At 39.6% G+C, this 22,693-nt stretch overlaps 1 protein-coding gene across 2 annotated transcripts in view; it reads right to left on the bottom strand.

Moving 5' to 3' along the window:
* Positions 1-22,693, bottom strand: part of ABHD12 (abhydrolase domain containing 12, lysophospholipase) — a 531,420-nt gene that overhangs the window by 30,878 nt on the left and 477,849 nt on the right. The gene's annotated exons all lie outside the window — the stretch shown is intronic.

Here is a 22,693-nt window from a genome sequence, read left to right as displayed (position 1 = left end):
GAATTATTGACATTTGTAGTGAATCAAAGCTATTGTCTTTATTTTTGGGAGCTTTTCCAAGTTACAGTGTTTTCTTCTTCTGTGCAAGCTGCTTTAAAATCAATCATATTCATTGTTTAGCAGCAAAGCCAGAAATCGCACAACAGGCTTTGGCAGAAATACAACTCTGTCTTCATGAAATGCAGACTTTTCAGATTTTATGTATTCCAACACTATGGGCCAGATTACAAGTGGAGCGCTATTTAATGCTCCCGCTGGAGTGTTAACTGCGCTAGAAGTAAGCTTTTTGAGTGCGTTGGGTTGCGCTTATATTACACGTTGAAAGTTTAAAGTTAGCGTGCAATAACATATTCCCCCACTTGTTTGGGGGTGCTACCTTCTGGGAGGAATGGGGGACACTTCAAATCCGGTACCCCATTCCTTCCAGAAGGTAGCACCCCCAAACAAGTGGTATTCCTAGGTGCCTCTTTAAATTTAGTCTCCATAGTCTTCAATGGGCAGAGACAGCAGAGAACCTAGCGAAGCGAAGGTGTAAGTCTTGCAGTGTTGGGCAGTAGTTTGTAAATATATATGTATATGATTATATACATATTTATATGTTAATATGTGTATATACACGTATTAACATATAAATATATATATGTATATAAGCATATATACTTTCTGGGAACACACAGTTCCCATAGACCTCTATTTAAAGGCACTTTTTAGCACCCCACAGCCGCTCCCAAAACTACTAAGAAAACCGACACTTAAATTGAATGTAAAGTCAAGATAACTGCTTAACGTAAGTTTCATTCATCGATTCCTATATAAATGCTTACTTTGGATTTCTAATACCTTGTAATGATTTAATTTTTACCGCCATTTCGCAGCACGCAGTATTAAAAATTTTCGGGGTGTTCAGCCCCCCTTTACAATACGCCTATGGATTACAGAGCGCATGCGCTATACAATTAGCGCATGCGGGAATAATTGGATGTTAATTTCAGTAGATATGCGCGTTCATGAGCCGCGCATGCTCTGTTTCAACCAGCACGATCCATACCTGAAAGTAAGAGACAACTGCTATGAACCGTGAGCGGAGAGTGGCGCATGCGCATATTCATTCACTCGCGGGAGCGCACTTCAGAGCTATGTATAAAGCGGGTGGGACCACTCTATACGTCACACATAAAAAAAGCAGGAAGTATCAATTGGGAGGAGTTGGCCACAAAACGTTAAAGATTATAAAACATAAAATAATAATTGATCATTTTTTTAAAATATATATTTTAGCGACTAGGTTTATGGAGACACAATTTAAGCATGGCAAAGATCCAGAGCAGTTGACCATATATTCACTTTAAGTTTGGGGGCATTTGGGGCACATTTAGAAAATCAACCAGAGGTCTGACCTCTGGTTAATTTTCTGAGCGCTAATCGCTACCGAGAGCTTGCACGATAATTTAGCGATCCACCTGTAATATAGCCCTTTATGTTTTATACGTACTGCTTGGATATCTGATTTTTGTTTTGTTTTCAGTTGTCACTTTTTGTCTTAATGTCACTTGGTTGAGTCATCTATCTTAATGACTGTATATAATGTGATGTTCATTGTGTCGGTATATTTATTTTTCAACCATCAAAAAAACATAATTTATGTAAGAACTTACCTGATAAATTCATTTCTTTCATATTAGCAAGAGTCCATGAGCTAGTGACGTATGGGATATACATTCCTACCAGGAGGGGCAAAGTTTCCCAAACCTTAAAATGCCTATAAATACACCCCTCACCACACCCACAATTCAGTTTAACGAATAGCCAAGAAGTGGGGTGATAAGAAAAAAGTGCGAAAGCATATAAAATAAGGAATTGGAATAATTGTGCTTTATACAAAAAAATCAAAACCACCACAAAAAAGGACGGGCCTCATGGACTCTTGCTAATATGAAAGAAATGAATTTATCAGGTAAGTTCTTACATAAATTATGTTTTCTTTCATGTAATTAGCAAGAGTCCATGAGCTAGTGACGTATGGGATAATGATTACCCAAGATGTGGATCTTTCCACGCAAGAGTCACTAGAGAGGGAGGGATAAAATAAAGACAGCCAATTCCTGCTGAAAATAATCCACACCCAGAATAAAATGTTAATGAAAAAACATAAGCAGAAGATTCAAACTGAAACCACTGCCTGAAAAACATTTTTACCAAAAACTGCTTCAGAAGAAGAAAACACATCAAAATGGTAGAATTTAGTAAAAGTATGCAAAGAGGACCAAGTTGCTGCTTTGCAAATCTGATCAACCGAAGCTTCATTCCTAAACGCCCAGGAAGTAGAAACTGACCTAGTAGAATGAGCTGTAATCCTTTGAGGCGGAGTGTTACCCGACTCAACAGAGGCATGATGAAATAAAGATTTCAACCAAGATGCCAAAGAAATGGCAGAAGCTTTCTGGCCTTTTCTAGAACCGGAAAAGATGACAAATAGACTAGAAGTCTTTCGGAAAGACTTAGTAGCTTCAACATAATATTACAAAGCTCTAACAGCATCCAAAGAAAGCAATGATTTCTCCTTAGAATTCATAGGATTAGGACATAATGAAGGAACCACAATTTCTCTACTAATGTTGTTAGAATTCACAACCTTAGGTAAAAAATTCAAAAGAAGTTCGCAGCACCGCCTTATCCTGATGCAAAATCAGAAAAGGAGACTCACAAAAAAAGAGTAGATAATTCAGAGACTCTTCTGGCAGAAGAGATGGCCAAAGAAACAAAACTTTCCAAGAAAGTAATATAACGACCAAAGAATGCATGGGTTCAAAAGGAGGAGCTTGAAGAGCCCCCAGAACCAAATTCAAACTCCAAGGAGGAGAAATTGACTTAAAGACAGGTTTTATACGAACCAAAGGTTGTACAAAACAATGAATATCAGGAAGATTAGCAATCCTTCTGTGAAAAAGAACAGAAAGAGCAGAGATTTGTCTTTCAAGGAACTTGCGGACAAACCTTTATCTAAACCATCCTGAAGAAACTGTAAAATTCTCGGTATTCAAAAAGAATGCCAAGAAAAAAGATGAGAAAGACACTAAGAAATATAAGTCTTCCAGACTCTATAATATATCTCTCTAGATACAGATTTACGAGCCTGTCACATAGTATCAATCACAGAGTCAGAGAAACCTCTTTGACCAAGAATCAAGCGTTCAAACTCCATACCTTAAAATTAAGGTAATGAGATCCTGATGGAAAAAAGAACCTTGAGACAGAAAGACTGGTCTTAACGGAAGAGTCCACAGCTGGCAAGAGGCCATCCGGACAAGATCCGCATACCAAAACCTGTGAGACCATGCTGGAGCTACCAGCAGAACAAACGAGCATTCCTTTAGAACATTGGAAAATACCCTTGGAAGAAGAACTAGAGGCGGAAAGATATAGGCAGGATGACACTTGTAAGGAAGAGCTAATGCATCCACTGCCTCCGCCCGAGGATCCCGGGATCCGGACAGATACCAGGGAAGTTTCTTGTTTAGATGAGAAGCCATCAGATCTATTTCTGGGAGTTCCCACATTTGAACAATCTGAGGAAATACCTCTGGGTGAAGAGACCATTCGCCCAGGTGCAACGTTTGGCGACTGAGATAATCCGCTTTCAAATTGTCCATACCTGGGATATGAACCGCAGAGATTAGACAGGAGCTGGATTCCGCCCAAACCAAAATTTGAGATACTTCTTTCATAGCCAGAGGACTGTGAGTCCCTCCTTGATGATTGATGTATGCCACAGTTGTGACATTGTCTATCTGAAAACAAATGAACAACTCTCTCTTCAGAAGAGACCAAGACTAAAGAGCTCTGAAAATTGCACGGAGTTCCAAAATATTGATTGGAAATCTCACCTCCTGAGATTCCCAAACCCCTTGTGCTGTCAGATACCCCCACACAGCTCCGCAACCTGTAAGACTTGCATCTGTTGAGATCATAGTCCAGGTCGGAAGAACAAAGAAGCCCCCTGAACTAAACGATGGTGATCTGACCACCATGTCAGAGAGTGTCGTATAATCGGTTTAAAGATATAAATTGAGATATCTTTGAGAAATCCCTGCACCATTGGTTCAGCATACAGAGCTGAAGAGGTCGCATGTGAAAACGAGCAAAGGAGATCGCATCTGATGCGGCAGTCCTAAGACCTAAAATTTCCATGCATATGGCTACCAAATGGAATGATTGTGACTGAAGGTTTTGACAAGCTGATATCAATGTTAAACTTCTCTTGTCTGACAAGGACACAGTCATAGACACTGAATCTATCTAGAAACCTAAAAAGGTTACCCTTGTCTGAGGAATCAATGAACTGAATGGTAAATTGATCCTCCAACCATGAACTTGAAGAAACAACACAAGTCGATTCGTATGAGATTCTTCGAAAATGAGAAGACTGAGCAAGTACCAAGATATCGTCCAAATAAGGAAATACCAAAACCCTGTTCTCTGATTACAGAAAGAAGGGCACCGAGAACCTTTGAAAAAAAAAAAAAAAAAAAAAATTCTTGGAACTGAGGCTAGGCCAAACGGTAGAGCCACAAAACGGGTAATGCTTGTCTAAAAAGAGAATCTCAGACACTAAAAGTGATCTGGATGAATCGGAATATGCAGATACACATCCTGTAAATCTATTGTAGACATATAATGCCCTTGCTAAACAAAAGGCAGGATAGTCCTACAGTAACCATCCTGAATGTTGGTATCCTTACATAACGATTCAATATTGATAGATCCGGAACTGGTCTGAAGGAAATTAACCTTCTTTGGTACAATGAAGAGATAAAATAAAACCCCAGCCCCTGTTCCAGAACTGGAACTGGCATAATTACTCCAGCCAACTCTAGATCTGAAACACATTTCAGAAATGCTGAGCCTTTGCTGTGTTAACTGGGACACGGGAAAGAAAAAAAATCTCTTAGCAGGAGGCCTTAACTTGAAGCCAATTCTGTAGCTTTCTGAAACAATGTTCTGAAACCAGAGATTGAGAACGGAATTGATCCAAATTTCTTTGAAGAAAACGTAATCTGCCCCATACCAGCTGAGCTGGAATAAGGGCCGCACCTACATGGGTACTTAGGAGCTGGCTATAGGTTTCTATAAGGCTTGGATATATTCCAAACTGGAAATAGTTTCCAAACTGATACCGCTCCTAACAGTTGAGATAATAATTTATTACCCTGGAAAGAAAGGGAAAGCAAAGTTGACTTAGAAGACATATCAGCATTCCAAGTTTAATCCATAAAGCTTTTCTAGCTAAAATAGCTAGAGACATATACCTGACATCAACTCTAATGACATCAAAAGATGGTATCACCAATAAAATTATTAGCATGTTATAGAATAATAATAATGCTATAAAATTATGATCTGTGACTTGTTGCGCTAAAGCTTCTTAACCAAAAAGTTGAAGCTGCAGCAACATCCACTAAAAATATAGCAGGTCTAAGAAGATTACCTGAACATAAGTAAGCTTTTCTTAGAAAAGGATTCAATTTTCCTATCTAAAGGATCCTTAAATGAAGTACTATCTGCCGTAGGAATAGTAGTACATTTAGCAGGAGTAGAGACAACCCCATAACCTTAGGGATTTTGTCCCAAAAAACTCTAATCTGTCAGATGGCACAGGATATAATTGCTTAAACGTTTAGAAGGAGTAAAAGAATTACCCAAATTATTCCATTCCCTGGAAATTACTTCAAAAATAGCATCAGGGAGATAAACACTTCTGGAATAACTACAGGAGATTTAAAAACCTTATTTAAACGTTTAGATTTAGTATCAAGAGGACCAGAATCCTCTATTTCTAATGCAATTAATACTTTTTAAAATAAAGAACGAATAAATTCCATCTTGAACAAATACAAAGATTTATCAGCATCAACCTCTGAGACAGAAACCTCTGAACCAGAAGAACCATTATCAGTATCAGAATGATGATGTTCATTTAAAAATTCATCTGAAAAAAGAGAAGTTTTAAAAGACTTTTATGTAAACTAGAAGGAGAAATAACAGACATAGCCTTCTTAATGGATTTAAAAAATAAAATCTCTCAAGTTATCAGGAACACTCGGAAAATTAGATGTTGACGGAACAGCAACAGGTAATGTAACAGTACTAAAGGAAATTTTATCTGCATTAATAAGTTTGTCATGACATGCAATACAAACAACAGCTGGAGAAACAGATACCAAAAATTTATAGCAGATACACTTAGCTTGGTAGCTCCAGCACCGGGCAGTAATTTTCCTGAAGTATCTTCTGACTCAGTTGCAACGTGGAACATCTTGCAATATGTAAAAGAAAAAACAACATATAAAGCAAAATTGATCAAATTCCTTAAATGACAGTTTCAGGAATGGGAAAAAAATGCCAGTGAACAAGCTTCTAGCAACCAGAAGCAATAAATAATGAGACTTAAATAATGTGGAGACAAAAGCGACGCCCATATTATTTGGCGCCTAAATGCTTTTGGCGCCAAAAATGACGCCACATCCGGAACGCCGACATTTTTGGCGCAAAAGAACGTAAAAAAAAAATGACGCAACTTCCGGCGACACGTATGACGCCGGAAACAGAAAAGATTTTTTGCGCCAAAAAAGTCCACGCCAAGAATGACGCAATAAAATGAAGCATTTTCAGCCCCCGCGAGCCTAACAGCCCACAGGGAAAAAGTCAAATTTTTTAAGGTAAGAAAAAATGATTGGTTCAAATGCATTATCCCAAATATGAAACTGACTGTCTGAAAATAAGGAATGTTGAACATCCTGAGTCAAGGCAAATAAATGTTTGAATACATATATTTAGAACTTTATAAAAAAGTGCCCAACCATAGCTTAGAGTGTCACAGAAAATAAGACTTACTTACCCCAGGACACTCATCTACATGTTTGTAGAAAGCCAAACCAGTACTGAAACGAAAATCAGCAGAGGTAATGGTATATATATGAGTATATCGTCGATCTGAAAAGGGAGGTAAGAGATGAATCTCCACGACCGATAACAGAGAACCTATGAAATAGACCCCGTAGAAGGAGATCATTGAATTCAAATAGGCAATACTCTCCTCACATCCCTCTGACATTCACTGCACGCTGAGAGGAAAACCGGGCCCCAACTTGCTGCGGAGCGCATATCAACGTAGAATCTAGCACAAACTTACTTCACCACCTCCATAGGAGGCAAAGTTTGTAAAACTGAATTGTGGGTGTGGTGAGGGGTGTATTTATAGGCATTTTAAGGTTTGGGAAACTTTGCCCCTCCTGGTAGGAATGTATATCCCATACGTCACTAGCTCATGGACTCTTGCTAATTACATGAAAGAAATTATTTTTTAATAATCTATATATAAGAGATACTTATCTTCAGTAACATGAATCATATAATCAGACAAAGGTAGAACTATAGTTAAACATTTATTATGAACAAAAAAAATACATACAAAATATTACAAACACAGAATTACACCAAACAAACTGTTTAAAATAAAAGGTTAAAAAAGTACTCACTACTAGCAAGATAAAATGTATTTCCTGGGGGGCGTGTCCAAGCAGCGGCTCTGAGTAGTCGCACTCTTCCGGAGCTCCGAGGGAAAAATCAATATTCCGCCGAATATTGCTATAATTTTACAGCTACTAACACTAGCACAATTCATTTTGTGTATCATAACACCCAAAATCAAAGTTATAACCTATGAATCTGTATGAATGATCACAGAGACGGAATAGGACGATTGAGGCTGTGGTGGCGGCAATCACACAGGCAGCGCCCCCCCGGATCCCCAGGGGGTTTAGCCAGATATGGTTTCTTTTAATACCTACGGCAATACATTAGACCATCTAAAGCCTCTCTCACCACTACAAATAGATATAAGCTGGTAAGCAGCGTAACTGAACAGTAAGAGCCGACATTGACACCAACCGTCATAATATGGGCAGAAAAATCTTAACGCTATGGATCTTAAACTAGCTAAGATAGAAGCCATGCTACAATCACTGATAGATAAGGCTCCCTCAGAGCAACACCTACAATCTCTCATGGAAAGAGTTGGAGCCACCAAGACCGTGGACTCAACACTGCAGCACCTCATGGTGCGTAGACCTGATGTGGTTCTGAGAGCTGGGGAGGACAGGCAAATTGCTGCGCCAAGGGACGGAAAGCCTGTACAACCAAGCGACCATCCTACAACTACATTCATGCCGGCAAATCAAAATGATGGATACACAACAGCGGGCAACATGTCTGGGCATAACGAGCAAGCTGCACACTTCTCTATAACAGCGGAACCCGCCAAGATGGATACGCACTGCCACGCAATCTAAAATGAAGCCTGCAGCAACGTATTATCGCCGGATGGGAGGCCTGGGTCTTTCACCTATAAATATCAGCATGGGGGAGAAGAGAGCACCCCTTTCTGCCCTAACGACATGGGATCACACAGGACTGACAGGTCGGTGTCTGTGGACAGGACAGGACTCAGAGTCATTGCTGCCACCACGGGGGTTAAAGGGGAACCCCTGGGTGGATGCGGGCTTGGAAACATGGGGCTCGCCAACCTACAATACATGTCCAGATGACAACCTACACTTTATATGGTACGTGGAGGCCCTCAATGACTCAAATAACTCTTCTAGGGCTATGGGCTATCTAAAAACATTTCCTGATGACACAACTATCAGACACTCAAGGTTTTTGACGGGAATGACCCTGGGCGCTGACAATTTGCTTCCAATGTACTTTTGATGCAAGATGCATGATAAGGCAGTATCAAAGACTCAAATGAAAAGTTTGATGTTTGGTTTTATATTAATTGTTTAAATGGATGTTTTGGTTTTTGAATATGCACCTTGGTAAGCTGTCACACACACCATGTAGATGCTATAGCACAGGGAGGGTCAATCATATCGCAATGCTAATCATGCTGTCTGCCCCTAACAGTCTCCGACACATAATATAGAATAATGGCGAAAGGAGAATATTTTCCCCTTAATTGGAAATCTCAGGGTGGCCATCGCATCAGTACACACACTAATGGCGCATATATTTAAACGCACATCTCGTCACCCCACATGCGGCTGACGGCCCCGGCAGCGTGTGGGGGTAAATGTATGTATCACACAGATGAGGTGCCATCAACTATTTGACACTATAATTGGCTGCTTGTCTCCATATGGTTCCACTTAATACAAAAAAAGGAAAAGAAAGAAAAAAAAAGATCCCTCCCCTGCTTTCAGTATACTTATAATACCTGTTGGTTACAAGTTAAGCTTATAATCTTACACCATAGATCCCTTTAAGTAATGCAAGGTTATGACACACTCCCCCTACAAGTGTACATGAACAAATCCACTGAGAGGCCAGATAAACGTATCCCAGGTCTTACATAACTTATTGACCTGTCTCACCTTTTCCACCTGTGCATAATAGATATAGGTATTGCCAAACACAATGCTGTAGTATATATACTGTATTAGGCTAGTCGCATCTCTGTTCTTACTTATATCTCATTTTTATCTTAGAGATGCAATTTTCATTTTTCTTTTATTTGTTATGTTAAAACTTATCCCCACATACTCCCCAGTACAGTTTATAAGCGACTTAATTAAGGACCCAAGAGAGGTCTGAAATATTTATATAGGGGTTATAGGGGTTCTTCACCGATTTTAAGAATGTGATTATATATGCTAAAGTCTGGTTATAAATATAATAGAAAAGCAAACCATTCACTTTTATCTGATTAAACTATACCCTTCCACCCCAACTTGTCGTATGTATAACATGTATGTTGCTGTATTCAATGCACATTCTATTCATGACGTGTACTTTAACCTGATATAAATAAAGTTTTTTTTAAAAAAAAATGTATTTCCTGCCCTAAGAGAGCTTTGGCGAAGAAATGGTCATCCAGTACAGCACAGGTTGGCTACTGACTGAATGACAAAAGTTCTTTAGTTCTCCAAAATATTTTATAAGTAATTTACAAGGTGCCATAAACTTATGCAAAAGCTAACTGAAATAATATCTTACACTATATTTTATAGTCCGGTGTTGCTAGACCAGAAACTCTATAATGGACCATACAGGAAATATCATCCAAATTATTTTGGTGAAATATATGCTAAAGGTCTAGCATAAGAGATGTTTTAAATACATAATATTTAGAAAAATCTTATTTGGATTTGATTCAGCTCTTGCCCTTAATTGACCTCAGGGCTATGTGGTGAAGATGGGCTCTGTCTCTCATCACTCTGTGTTGACGGCTTTGGACTTGAGGCACCAGGTCTCTGGAGGTATCTAATAAAGTTTGCTCTAGCAATACTTAACTATTATTAATAAAACATAGGGAATTGTAGAAGGCTCATCTGGAAAAACAAAACAATTAAAGGGATATGAAACCCATTTTTTTTCCTTTCATGATTAAAATAGAGCGTGCAATTTTAAACAACTTTCTCATTTAATTTTATTATCAATTTTTCTTTGAGCTCTTGGTTTATTTTGCTGAAAAGCAGGGACATAAACTTAGAAGCCTGCCCATTTCTGGAACACTATATGGCAGCAGCTTTGCAAGAATCTTATCCATTTGCAAGAGCACTAGATCACATGTCATGCTACAGACAAATACCCAGGTATCTCTTCAACAAAGAAAATCATGGGAATGAAGCAAATTTGATTATATGCTCTGTTTAAATCACAAAATATTTTTTTGGGGTGTCATATCTCTTTAACATACAGAGAAACAACTTTAACCCTTTAAAACCTAATGAGATTTTCCTGTTTTTTTTCCTAGCATAGGAACAACCTTTTTTTTTTAAATAATAAAAAAAAAATATTGAGTGGTGTTTGGTTGCCAAACAATCAGTTATAAACTTCCCTGATATTTTCAAAGCTCCTCTCCCTCCAACATTCACCTCATCTTCCTGCTGGCTTTAAGTTTACGAATAGCTAAGCTAGTCCTGCTAGACAAAATAATACCTAGAAAGCTTAAATGATTAAAGACGGACCTTCATATTTCATCACTTCAACTAAAAAGAAATTATTATTCCAGTAACTCTTTACCTATAAGTACCCATACAGTAGTGGACCTACTCAACACAGGGCCCTGGTGCAACATTTTTGTGGGCCCCCAAAAGGTAACTTATTAATAGCCAATAGCGATACTATACATGCTTCTCTGTATAATAGTTTTGAGGATAGATAGAGGATAGACAACCTGCACTAATAAAAAAGCTCCCCTGCATCAGGATTGTACACATTCTGCACATGCCTACGCTGCTATGGGCCCCTTCCAGCACTTGGGTCCTATTGCCACTGCACCTGCTGCACCAATGGTGGTTTCGCCCCTGTACCAAAATATTTGTGGTGGATCAAAAAAGTCTTAGAAAACAGTCTGAAAATCCTTCCTTTCAAAAACTACTTATGAAGACACAAAAACATAGGGAGATAGCTGCCTTGCTTATCTGCACATTGGAGATTTAATAACAGTGGTCAGAAGAGGAAGCCATTGCACTAGTAGAAGGTACCTTTCCCAAAAAAGGAGTCCATACTTCAAGAAAGTCTCAGAATAAATACAGCTAGGCAAAGACACTTATTCTGAGGCCATGATAAGCCACACACAAAAAAGCAGTCATCCAAATACACTACTTAGCTCCATACAGTACCTGAAAATTCATTCATTCATAGATTTCATCAGATCTATAAATATAATCCTCCCCAAATTTTGAGAGTTGGAAAGAATAAATGAATAATAATTTTGGTAATAGAAACTTAGTGACAAATTCCCAAACCTGTAGAATTTGTAGGAGAGCCCAAGCAAGTTATTTATCCTCACACCATTTGGAGAAAAATAGCAAAAATACTGTGTTTTAGCAGTAAATGATTTACTAGACTGCTAAATAGTAGCAATTACCCCGTAAGAAATACTTTTATGTCTCAGTAAGCAAGCTATCAATTCACGTGCACTTATCTCTGGTTATAGAAATGGATCCAATGATAAATGACTGAGAACTTGTGGAAGAACCAATGATTCTCTTGTGACAGGAGCCCCCATCCTAAACCAACATCTGTTGGTCTAAATTGGAAGAGGAGATCGCATCCGCTTATCTGGGTTGATTTTCCTTAGGATGAGGTAGCAATAAAACCCATGACCAAAAAAATCTTGTAATACAGCCAAAAGGCTCTGCCTTTCACTGAATATTTTAAAACCTGAGCAAGGGCAAATTTTAAGAAAGAGACCTGCAAAACTTATTACAAATAAAAACGGGAAACTAATTTCTTCACTCACAAGTTTATGAAACTTCTTATAACTAAGTTATTAAAAAAAAAGTCTTAACCTGCCTTGCAGGAGAATCATAGTTATGGCTGGGACAATTCTTGTAAAATTTGGACTTCTAGATGCACATGGGATTTTACAAAATGAAAACCTCTGGCTCGGGGTAGTGTATTCTTCGGACATGAAACCCATTTTTTTTTATTTCATGATTCAGCAACTTTCTAATTTAATTTACTTCAAAATCCAATCTCTAGATTAAAAATGATTTTTTTTTCAGTTATCTTGCGTGTGAGCATTAATGTTATAGCTGTGTGTATACTGACTGCAAGCAGATTGTAAAAAACACCTCTATAGCCAAAATTGCCTTGTCATGATTAAATACCCTTAAATGCACATCTCAATAACAATGCCATTAGCTTATTGCTAAATCTGTCATGACTCATTTTTTTAAAGCATAACTTCAGCAAAAACATAATTTATGCTTACCTGATAAATTTATTTCTCTTGTAGTGTATCCAGTCCACGGATCATCCATTACTTATGGGATATTAACTCCTCCCCAACAGGAAGTGCAAGAGGATTCACCCAGCAGAGCTGCTATATAGCTCCTCCCCTAACTGCCATTACCAGTCATTCGACCGAAAACATGCAGAGAAAGGAAAACCATAGGGTACAGTGGTGACTGTAGTTTAATGGAAAAATTACCTGCCTTAAAGTGACAGGGCGGGCCGTGGACTGGATACACTACAAGAGAAATAAATTTATAAGGTAAGCATAAATTATGTTTTCTCTTGTTAAGTGTATCCAGTCCACGGATCATCCATTACTTATGGGATACCAATACCAAAGCTAAAGTACACGGATGACGGGAGGGACAGGCAGGCTCTTTATACGGAAGGAACCACTGCCTGAAGAACCTTTCTCCCAAAAACAGCCTCCGAAGAAGCAAAAGTGTCAAATTTGTAAAATTTGGAAAAAGTATGAAGAGAAGACCAAGTTGCAGCCTTGCAAATCTGTTCAACAGAAGCCTCATTCTTAAAGGCCCAAGTGGAAGCCACAGCTCTAGTAGAATGTGCTGTAATTCTTTCAGGAGGCTGCTGTCCAGCAGTCTCATAGGCTAACCGTATTATGCTACGAAGCCAAAAGGAGAGAGAGGTAGCCGAAGCCTTTTGACCTCTCCTCTGACCAGATTAAACGACAAACAGGGAAGACGTTTGTCGAAAATCCTTAGTTGCCTGTAGATAAAATTTCAGGGCACGGACTACATCTAGATTGTGTAGCAGACGTTCCTTTTTCGAAGAAGGATTAGGACACAAAGATGTAACCACAATCTCTTGATTGATATTCCTGTTAGTGACCACCTTAGGTAGGAACCCAGGTTTAGTACGCAGAACTACCTTGTCTGAATGAAAAATCAGATAAGGAGAATCACAATGTAAGGCAGATAACTCAGAGACTCTTCGAGCCGAGGAAATCGCCATTAAAAGCAGAACTTTCCAAGATAACAACTTGATATCAATGGAATGAAGGGGTTCAAACGGAACCCCCTGTAAAACATTAAGAACTAAGTTCAAACTCCATGGTGGAGCAACAGTTTTAAACACAGGCTTGATCCTAGCTAAAGCCTGACAAAAAGCTTGAACGTCCGGAACTTCTGACAGACGTTTGTGTAAAAGAATGGACAGAGCTGAAATCTGTCCCTTTAAGGAACTAGCGGATAAACCCTTTTCTAAACCTTCTTGTAGAAAAGACAATATCCTCGGAATCCTAACCTTACTCCATGAGTAACTCTTGGATTCGCACCAATATAAGTATTTGCGCCATATCTTATGGTAAATCTTTCTGGTAACAGGCTTCCTAGCCTGTATTAAGGTATCAATAACTGACTCAGAAAAACCACGTTTTGATAAAATCAAGCGTTCAATTTCCAAGCAGTCAGCTTCAGAGAAATTAGATTTTGATGTTTGAAGGGACCCTGGATCAGAAGGTCCTGTTTCAGAGGTAGCGACCAAGGTGGACAGGATGACATGTCCACTAGATCTGCATACCAAGTCCTGCGTGGCCATGCAGGCGTTATTAGAATCACTGATGCTCTCTCCTGTTTGATTCTGGCAATCAATCGAGGAAGCATCGGGAAGGGTGGAAACACATAAGCCATCCCGAAGGTCCAAGGTGCTGTCAAAGCATCTATCAGAACCGCTCCCGGATCCCTGGATCTGGACCCGTAACGAGGAAGCTTGGCGTTCTGTCGAGACGCCATGAGATCTATCTCTGGTTTGCCCCAACGTCGAAGTATTTGGGCAAAGACCTCCGGATGAAGTTCCCACTCCCCCGGATGAAAAGTCTGACGACTTAAGAAATCCGCCTCCCAGTTCTCCACTCCCGGGATGTGGATTGCTGACAGGTGGCAAGAGTGAGACTCTGCCCAGCGAATTATCTTTGATACTTCCATCATTGCTAGGGAGCTTCTTGTCCCTCCCTGATGGTTGATGTAAGCTACAGTCGTGATGTTGTCCGACTGAAACCTGATGAACCCCCGAGTTGTTAACTGGGGCCAAGCCAGAAGGGCATTGAGAACTGCTCTCAATTCCAGAATGTTTATTGGTAGGAGACTCTCCTCCTGATTCCATTGTCCCTGAGCCTTCAGAGAATTCCAGACAGCGCCCCAACCTAGTAGGCTGGCGTCTGTTGTTACAATTGTCCAGTCCGGCCTGCTGAATGGCATCCCCCTGGACAGATGTGGCCGAGAAAGCCACCATAGAAGAGAATTTCTGGTCTCTTGATCCAGATTCAGAGTAGGGGACAAGCCTGAGTAATCCCCATTCCACTGACTTAGCATGCACAATTTCAGCGGTCTGAGATGTAGACGTGCAAAGGGTACTATGTCCATTGCTGCTACCATTAAGCCGATCACCTCCATGCATTGAGCTACTGACGGGTGTTGAATGGAATGAAGGACACGGCATGCATTTTGAAGCTTTGTTAACCTGTCTTCTGTCAGGTAAATCTTCATTTCTACAGAATCTATAAGAGTCCCCAAGAAGGGAACTCTTGTGAGTGGAAAGAGAGAACTCTTCTTTTCGTTCACCTTCCATCCATGCGACCTTAGAAATGCCAGTACTAACTCTGTATGAGACTTGGCAGTTTGAAAGCTTGAAGCTTGTATCAGAATGTCGTCTAGGTACGGAGCTACCGCAATTCCTCGCGGTCTTAGTACCGCCAGAAGAGCACACAGAACCTTTGTGAAGATTCTCGGAGCCGTAGCCAATCCGAATGGAAGAGCTACAAACTGGTAATGCCTGTCTAGAAAGGCAAACCTTAGATACCGGTAATGATCTTTGTGAATCGGTATGTGAAGGTAAGCATCCTTTAAATCCACTGTGGTCATGTACTGACCCTTTTGGATCATGGGTAAAATTGTCCGAATAGTTTCCATTTTGAACGATGGAACTCTTAGGAATTTGTTTAGGATCTTTAAATCCAAGATTGGCCTGAAAGTTCCCTCTTTTTTGGGAACCACAAACAGATTTGAGTAAAACCCTTGTCCTTGTTCCGACCGCGGAACCCGATGGATCACTCCCATTAATGAAAGATCTTGTACGCAGCGTAGAAACGCCTCTTTCTTTATTTGGTTTGTTGACAACCTTGACAGATGAAATCTCCCTCTTGGGGGAGAGAATTTGAAGTCTAGAAGGTATCCCTGAGATATGATCTCTAACGCCCAGGGATCCTGGACATCTCTTGCCCAAGCCTGGGCGAAGAGAGAAAGTCTGCCCCCCACTAGATCCGTTCCCGGATCGGGGGCCCTCGATTCATGCTGTCTTAGGGGCAGCAGCAGGTTTCCTGGCCTGCTTGCCCTTGTTCCAGGACTGGTTAGGTCTCCAGCCTTGTCTGTAGCGAGCAACAGCTCCTTCCTGTTTTGGTGCAGAGGAAGTTGATGCTGCTCCTGCTTTGAAATTACGAAAGGAACGAAAATTAGACTGTCTAGCCTTAGGTTTGGCTCTGTCTTGAGGCAGGGCATGGCCTTTACCTCCTGTAATGTCAGCGATAATTTCTTTCAACCCGGGCCCGAATAAGGTCTGCCCTTTGAAAGGTATATTAAGCAATTTAGATTTAGAAGTAACGTCAGCTGACCAGGATTTTAGCCACAGTGCTCTGCGTGCCTGAATGGCGAATCCGGAATTCTTAGCCGTAAGTTTAGTTAAATGTACTACGGCATCTGAAATAAATGAGTTAGCTAACTTAAGGGCTTTAAGCTTGTGTGTAATCTCATCTAATGGAGCTGATTCAAGTGTCTCTTCCAGAGACTCAAACCAAAATGCTGCTGCAGCCGTGACAGGCGCAATGCATGCAAGAGGTTGCAATATAAAACCTTGTTGAACAAACATTTTCTTAAGGTAACCCTCTAACTTTTTATCCATTGGATCTGAAAAGGCACAGCTATCCTCCACCGGGATAGTGGTACGCTTAGCTAAAGTAGAAACTGCTCCCTCCACCTTAGGGACCGTTTGCCATAAGTCCCGTGTGGTGGCGTCTATTGGAAACATCTTTCTAAATATCGGAGGGGGTGAGAACGGCACACCGGGTCTATCCCACTCCTTAGTAACAATTTCAGTAAGTCTCTTAGGTATAGGAAAAACGTCAGTACTCGCCGGTACCGCAAAATATTTATCCAACCTACACATTTTCTCTGGTATTGCAACTGTGTTACAATCATTCAGAGCCGCTAACACCTCCCCTAGTAATACACGGAGGTTTTCCAGCTTAAATTTAAAATTTGAAATATCTGAATCCAGTTTGTTTGGATCAGAACCGTCACCCGCAGAATGAAGCTCTCCGTCCTCATGTTCTGCAAATTGTGACGCAGTGTCTGACATGGCCCTAATATTATCAGCGCACTCTGTTCTCACCCCAGAGTGATCACGCTTACCTCTTAGTTCTGGTAATTTAGCCAAAACTTCAGTCATAACAGTAGCCATATCCTGTAATGTGATTTGTAATGGCCGCCCAGATGTACTCGGCGCTACAATATCACGCACCTCCCGAGCGGGAGATGCAGGTACTGACACGTGAGGCGAGTTAGTCGGCATAACTCTCCCCTCGTTGTTTGGTGAAATATGTTCAATTTGTACAGATTGACTTTTATTTAAAGTAGCATCAATACAGTTAGTACATAAATTTCTATTGGGCTCCACTTTGGCTTTAGCACATATAGCACAGATATCTTCCTCTGAATCAGACATGTTTAACACACTAGCAAATAAACTAGCAACTTGGAAATACTTTTCAAGTAATTTACTATAATATGAAAACGTACTGTGCCTATAAGAAGCACAGAAAAAGTTATGACAGTTGAAAATTAATAAACTGAAAAGTTATAGCATCAAATCTTTGTAAAAAACACAATTTTAGCAAAGGATTGCTCCCATTAGCAAAGGATAACTAACCCTGATAGCAGAAAAAAAAAATACAGAAATAAACGTTTTTTTATCACAGTCAACTACAATCTCACAGCTCTGCTGTGAGTGATTACCTCCCTCAAAACAAGTTTTGAAGACCCCTGAGTTCTGTAGAGATGAACCGGATCATGCAGGGAAGACAAACTTCTGACTGAATTTTTTGATGCGTAGCAAAAGCACCAAAAAAGGTCCCTCCCCCTCACACATAACAGTGAGAGAGATCAGTAAACTGTCATAAATTAAATAAAACGACTGCCAAGTGGAAAAAAATAGTGCCCAAAACATTTTTTCACCCAGTACCTCAGAAAATTAAACGATTTTACATGCCAGCAAAAAACGTTTAAGATTAATAAATTGAGTGTTATTAAAAAGCCTGTTGCTAGTCCCTGCAAATTAGGCTAAAGTTTTATGCATACAGTATAATTCCAGTGAAGTGCCATTCCCCAGAATACTGAAGTGTAAAATATACATACATGACGGCCTGATACCAGTTGCTGCTACTGCATTTAAGGCTGAGTTTACATTATATCGGTATGGCAGAATTTTCTCATCAATTCCATTGTCAGAAAATAATAAGCTGCTACATACCTCTTTGCAGATTAATCTGCCCGCTGTCCCCTGATCTGAAGTTTACCTCTCCTCAGATGGCCGAGAAACAGCAATATGATCTTAACTACTCCGGCTAAAATCATAGAAAAACTCAGGTAGATTCTTCTTCAAATTCTACCAGAGAAGGAATAACACACTCCGGTGCTATTATAAAATAACAAACTTTTGATTGAAGATATGAAACTAAGTATAATCACCACAGTCCTCTCACACATCCTATCTATTCGTTGGGTGCAAGAGAATGACTGGTAATGGCAGTTAGGGGAGGAGCTATATAGCAGCTCTGCTGGGTGAATCCTCTTGCACTTCCTGTTGGGGAGGAGTTAATATCCCATAAGTAATGGATGATCCGTGGACTGGATACACTTAACAAGAGAAACCAACATTTATTTACATAAGTAATCTGTTTTTACTCTTCAACTACTTAAAGGGATATGAAACCCAACATTTGTCTTCCATGATTCAGATAGGGCATACAATTTTAAACAACTTTCTAATTATCTTTGTTCTTTTGGTATCTTTTGTTGAGAAGCTATCTAGGTATCTATTCAACAAAGAATACCATGGGAACGAAGAGAATACTATGGGAACAAAGAGAATTTTATAATTTTGCAAATTGGAAACTTTTGTTTAATAATGTTATGCTCAGTCTGAATCACAAACAAATGTCTTTGGGTTTCAGATCACTTTAAGCTAAGGAAGAAAAGTACATTTTACAACATTATTTAAACCGTGATAATGGACTGTAATTGCAATGATTGTGCATTAAAAGGGAATCTAAAACTGAAGAAATATCTCTAGATAAGCTAGGAGAGCCGCTAGGCATATGCTAATGCTCCTCTGACAATAGAATTCTGCAATAATCATAAACATTATGTATTCTTGCTGGTAAAAACCTTATGGGGCTTGTCAACCATCCCCTCCTCTGGTTAGGAACAAATAATGCCAACACCTGTATGCATTTAACCAAACTTAGGGGAAATACTGCGGCAGGAGAAGGAACAAACACATGTTTTGAGCAGAAGCTTATAAAACCCGAAATACTGAGCAGAACTCTAAGCAGTAACAAAGCAGAATGCTTCATTCTGCCCCCTAATAGCCACAATACAAGTCCAAAAGAAGAAAATTATAAAAAACAAAACATAGTCCTTTCTAAGGCATGTGGGGGAAACCAGTGGCCTATAGATCTAAAGCCCTATCATTAAGAACATACAACCTGACCTGCAGAAGGCTGTGACCATCTACACATGGATACATTTAAAAAGGAGGATCCTCCCCATATGCGACCCCATTCATGCTCCTCCCTGGATGAGCTTAAACAGGGTAATCAGAAATGGAGGAACCCATGACAGAGGTCAGGAGGTGGCAGGCACTTTTTGCTAGCAAGAATGCTGTACTGGGAATGTCTTTTTTCTCTTATGAAAATAAACCCTCTTCAGTATAGAAACCTGCACTACTCATTACAAAGTGAGACAAACAAAAGCCCTGAATACTTCTGTCAGGTTTCTACATACACCAAAAAAGCACCAGGTAGTACACTATAGTAGTACCACAAGCGTGAAGGAGAAACAGGAAGCTGTGTGTGTGTGGGGAGAATATAATATCCATTGTTTTCAGTATATAAGTACAATAACTACAAGGCGCACCTGTGACCATGTAGGGAACACTTCATGGGAATTGGAGACGGAAGGTCCCTTCTATCAGCCAGAATACTGGCAAACAATCAACCCTAGGAAATATATGCCCATATATAAGGGCCATTATAATTGAAAAATGACATCTAATCCGTATGTAATTCTAAAACTATCAGACCTGCAGTATTGTGTGTTTACACCCTGCAAAGTGGTTAAACCCACAGTAGAAGCACGATCAGGACCTGCAAAGTACTGCTGGTCCTGAGCGGAACTCACCTCTGATCCAATCAGCAGCGCTATTCGGGTGACTCAGCTGTGCAACTAGTGGTGATGTTTGGATCAGCGATGTTTTCTGCCCGGGGACCAGCAATGCACCGGGAATCCCGACCAGTATTTCTACTGTGCGTTTAACCTCATTGCAGGGGTTACACACACTAATGCAGGGTTAGACAATGTCATTGTTTGACTATAATTGTCCTTTAAAGGTGATTTAATGCAGAACCATTTATGCACAACCCATATAATGTATCTATACAGCCTTCTGGCCCTAGGGATGTCTTGATGTTTTTAAACATCATGAGTGAAGAATATTAAAGCTAATAAACCAGACATCCCAACCTGCAAAAACTAATTTCAGGGAGGTGGCTTCACCCGCTACTGCGCCGCCGCCACCCCCCCCCTTCCAGTTATATATTGGACACCTTGAAACCCTAAATAAGATAGAGACTTATTATTAAAGTAGCTTCCCACTAAAGTCACATTAAAATAAAGTAGCTTTATTGTACAACCACATACAACAAATCTATTTTCCAGTGATCGTACGCTTGTTGAATGCTTAAATATTTTAGAATACGAAGTTTAATTACGTGCAGTAAATAAGGTAGTATTTGTGTTTTATGTTATTTAAATCAGTGGGGGCTTTTTGGTTACTGATGCATGCTTTGAGGGTTCTATAATGTCCCAGCAACTAAAGGGATTCTTTAAAGAAACACTTTTCCGGATTTGAGCCACATTGGATCATGGTACTTGGAGTTTCAGGGAGATTGCATTCCATTTGCTGGCATCAGGGAGCCGCTATTACAATCAGGGAGACTCCCTGAACTTCAGGGAGAGTTGGGATGCCTGATAAACTATTATGAATTTTACTGAAATCTGGACAAGTTTCTGTGGCTTTGTTGCCAGCATAAACATTGTGGTTGAGTATCCTTCTGATAAAACTGCAATCCAGGTCTCCTTACTGTTTTCTTTGTAGCAAAGAGAATGTAGCAGACACATAGATGTGACCTTCATGCATAACAAAATGCACCAAACAATGCCAAAGACAATAACTAATAGTTCAGTACTGGGAAGGTTGACCGAGTTGTATGCTTTGGAACAAAGAGGCCTGATCTGGCAGTTAAAGGCCGTGCTGTACTTTAAAGGGACACAAAACTTAAATATTTTATATTGCGTGTAGGAAAGAGCATCAATTGAACAGTTAAAGGGACAGTGAACTGTAAAATGTTCCCTTTAACATGTTCTCATTGATCCATTTGATCCTGCTTGTGCATATTAAACCATTAACAAATAGCTATAGAAAAACTATAAAAAGAAAGCATCAGAAGAAATCAACCTCCCAGTGGCTGTGGGAGAGAGACTAACCCTTTTAAAAGGGTGTTCCCAAAATGTATCTTCCATGATTCAGATAGAACTAAAAATTGTAAAGAGGTTTAAAATGGATTGCTCTATTATCAAATGTGCTTCATTCTCTCTGCACCCTTTGTTGAAGAAGCAGCAATGCACTACGGGGAGCTAGCTGAACACATTGAGCTAATGACAAAAAGACATATAGGTGCAGCTACCATTCAGCAGCTATGAAACCTCCACTTAAAATATGAATACGGCTGCATTCTCTAAACGTTATTACAGTTTTTCTGCGGCATACATACATAATGGTGCTTGAATACTGGTGCATGGCCCTTACAGGATATGCGTGTATGCCGCAGAAAAACAGTAATAATTTTATTAGAAGCATTTTTTGCGAATGGAAGTATATTGCAAAAATATTTGTATTTCATATTGAAATGCACCCCAAGCACATTTAAATTTTGACTTTTATATCCCTTTAAATGTGTGTTTTCTACCGCTCAAGCAAGTTTCTTTGTAAAGTTCTCAAAAAAATTATTTTTCCTTGTATAGTGCAAGCCTGCAACCACAATTTAACAACACGGTTGTAGGACCACTGCTTTCTAACCTGTCCGCCTCCTCAGAGGTGGAAGATTTAAATCACCCCTGACTGATCCAGCCCGAGTTATTGGCAGCCCTTGCTCTTACACTGTGTGCAAGCAGTTGGCAGGATTGCACAAGAGTGTTCTCGTGTAATCATAGCTTCTGACATGTTTATTTATCTTTCCTGCTGAGGCCAGTTAGGGACAGATATAAAACAGGCAATAGAAGAGTGTGCAAAAGAAAACCTTTACATGTAAATATTTAATATTTAGACAACGTATATCATTTAATAAAATACATCTACTTATTTTTCTCAGGCTAATATTTGTTTTGAACACTTATCTAGCATTTATTTACTATTTAAAATCCCATAATGATCGTCATGCGTCATCAAACCTAGATCTCATAAAACTAAAGCCTGTCATTATATACCATGCTGTGTTAAAAAAAAAAAAAAGAAGATACAGGTACAAAAAGAAAGTAAACTG

The sequence above is a fragment of the Bombina bombina genome, chromosome 4, assembly GCF_027579735.1.
Source record: "Bombina bombina isolate aBomBom1 chromosome 4, aBomBom1.pri, whole genome shotgun sequence".
NCBI lineage: Eukaryota > Metazoa > Chordata > Amphibia > Anura > Bombinatoridae > Bombina > Bombina bombina.
Note: the sequence above shows the minus strand (reverse complement) of the source record. Positions and strands in the feature narration are given on the sequence as shown.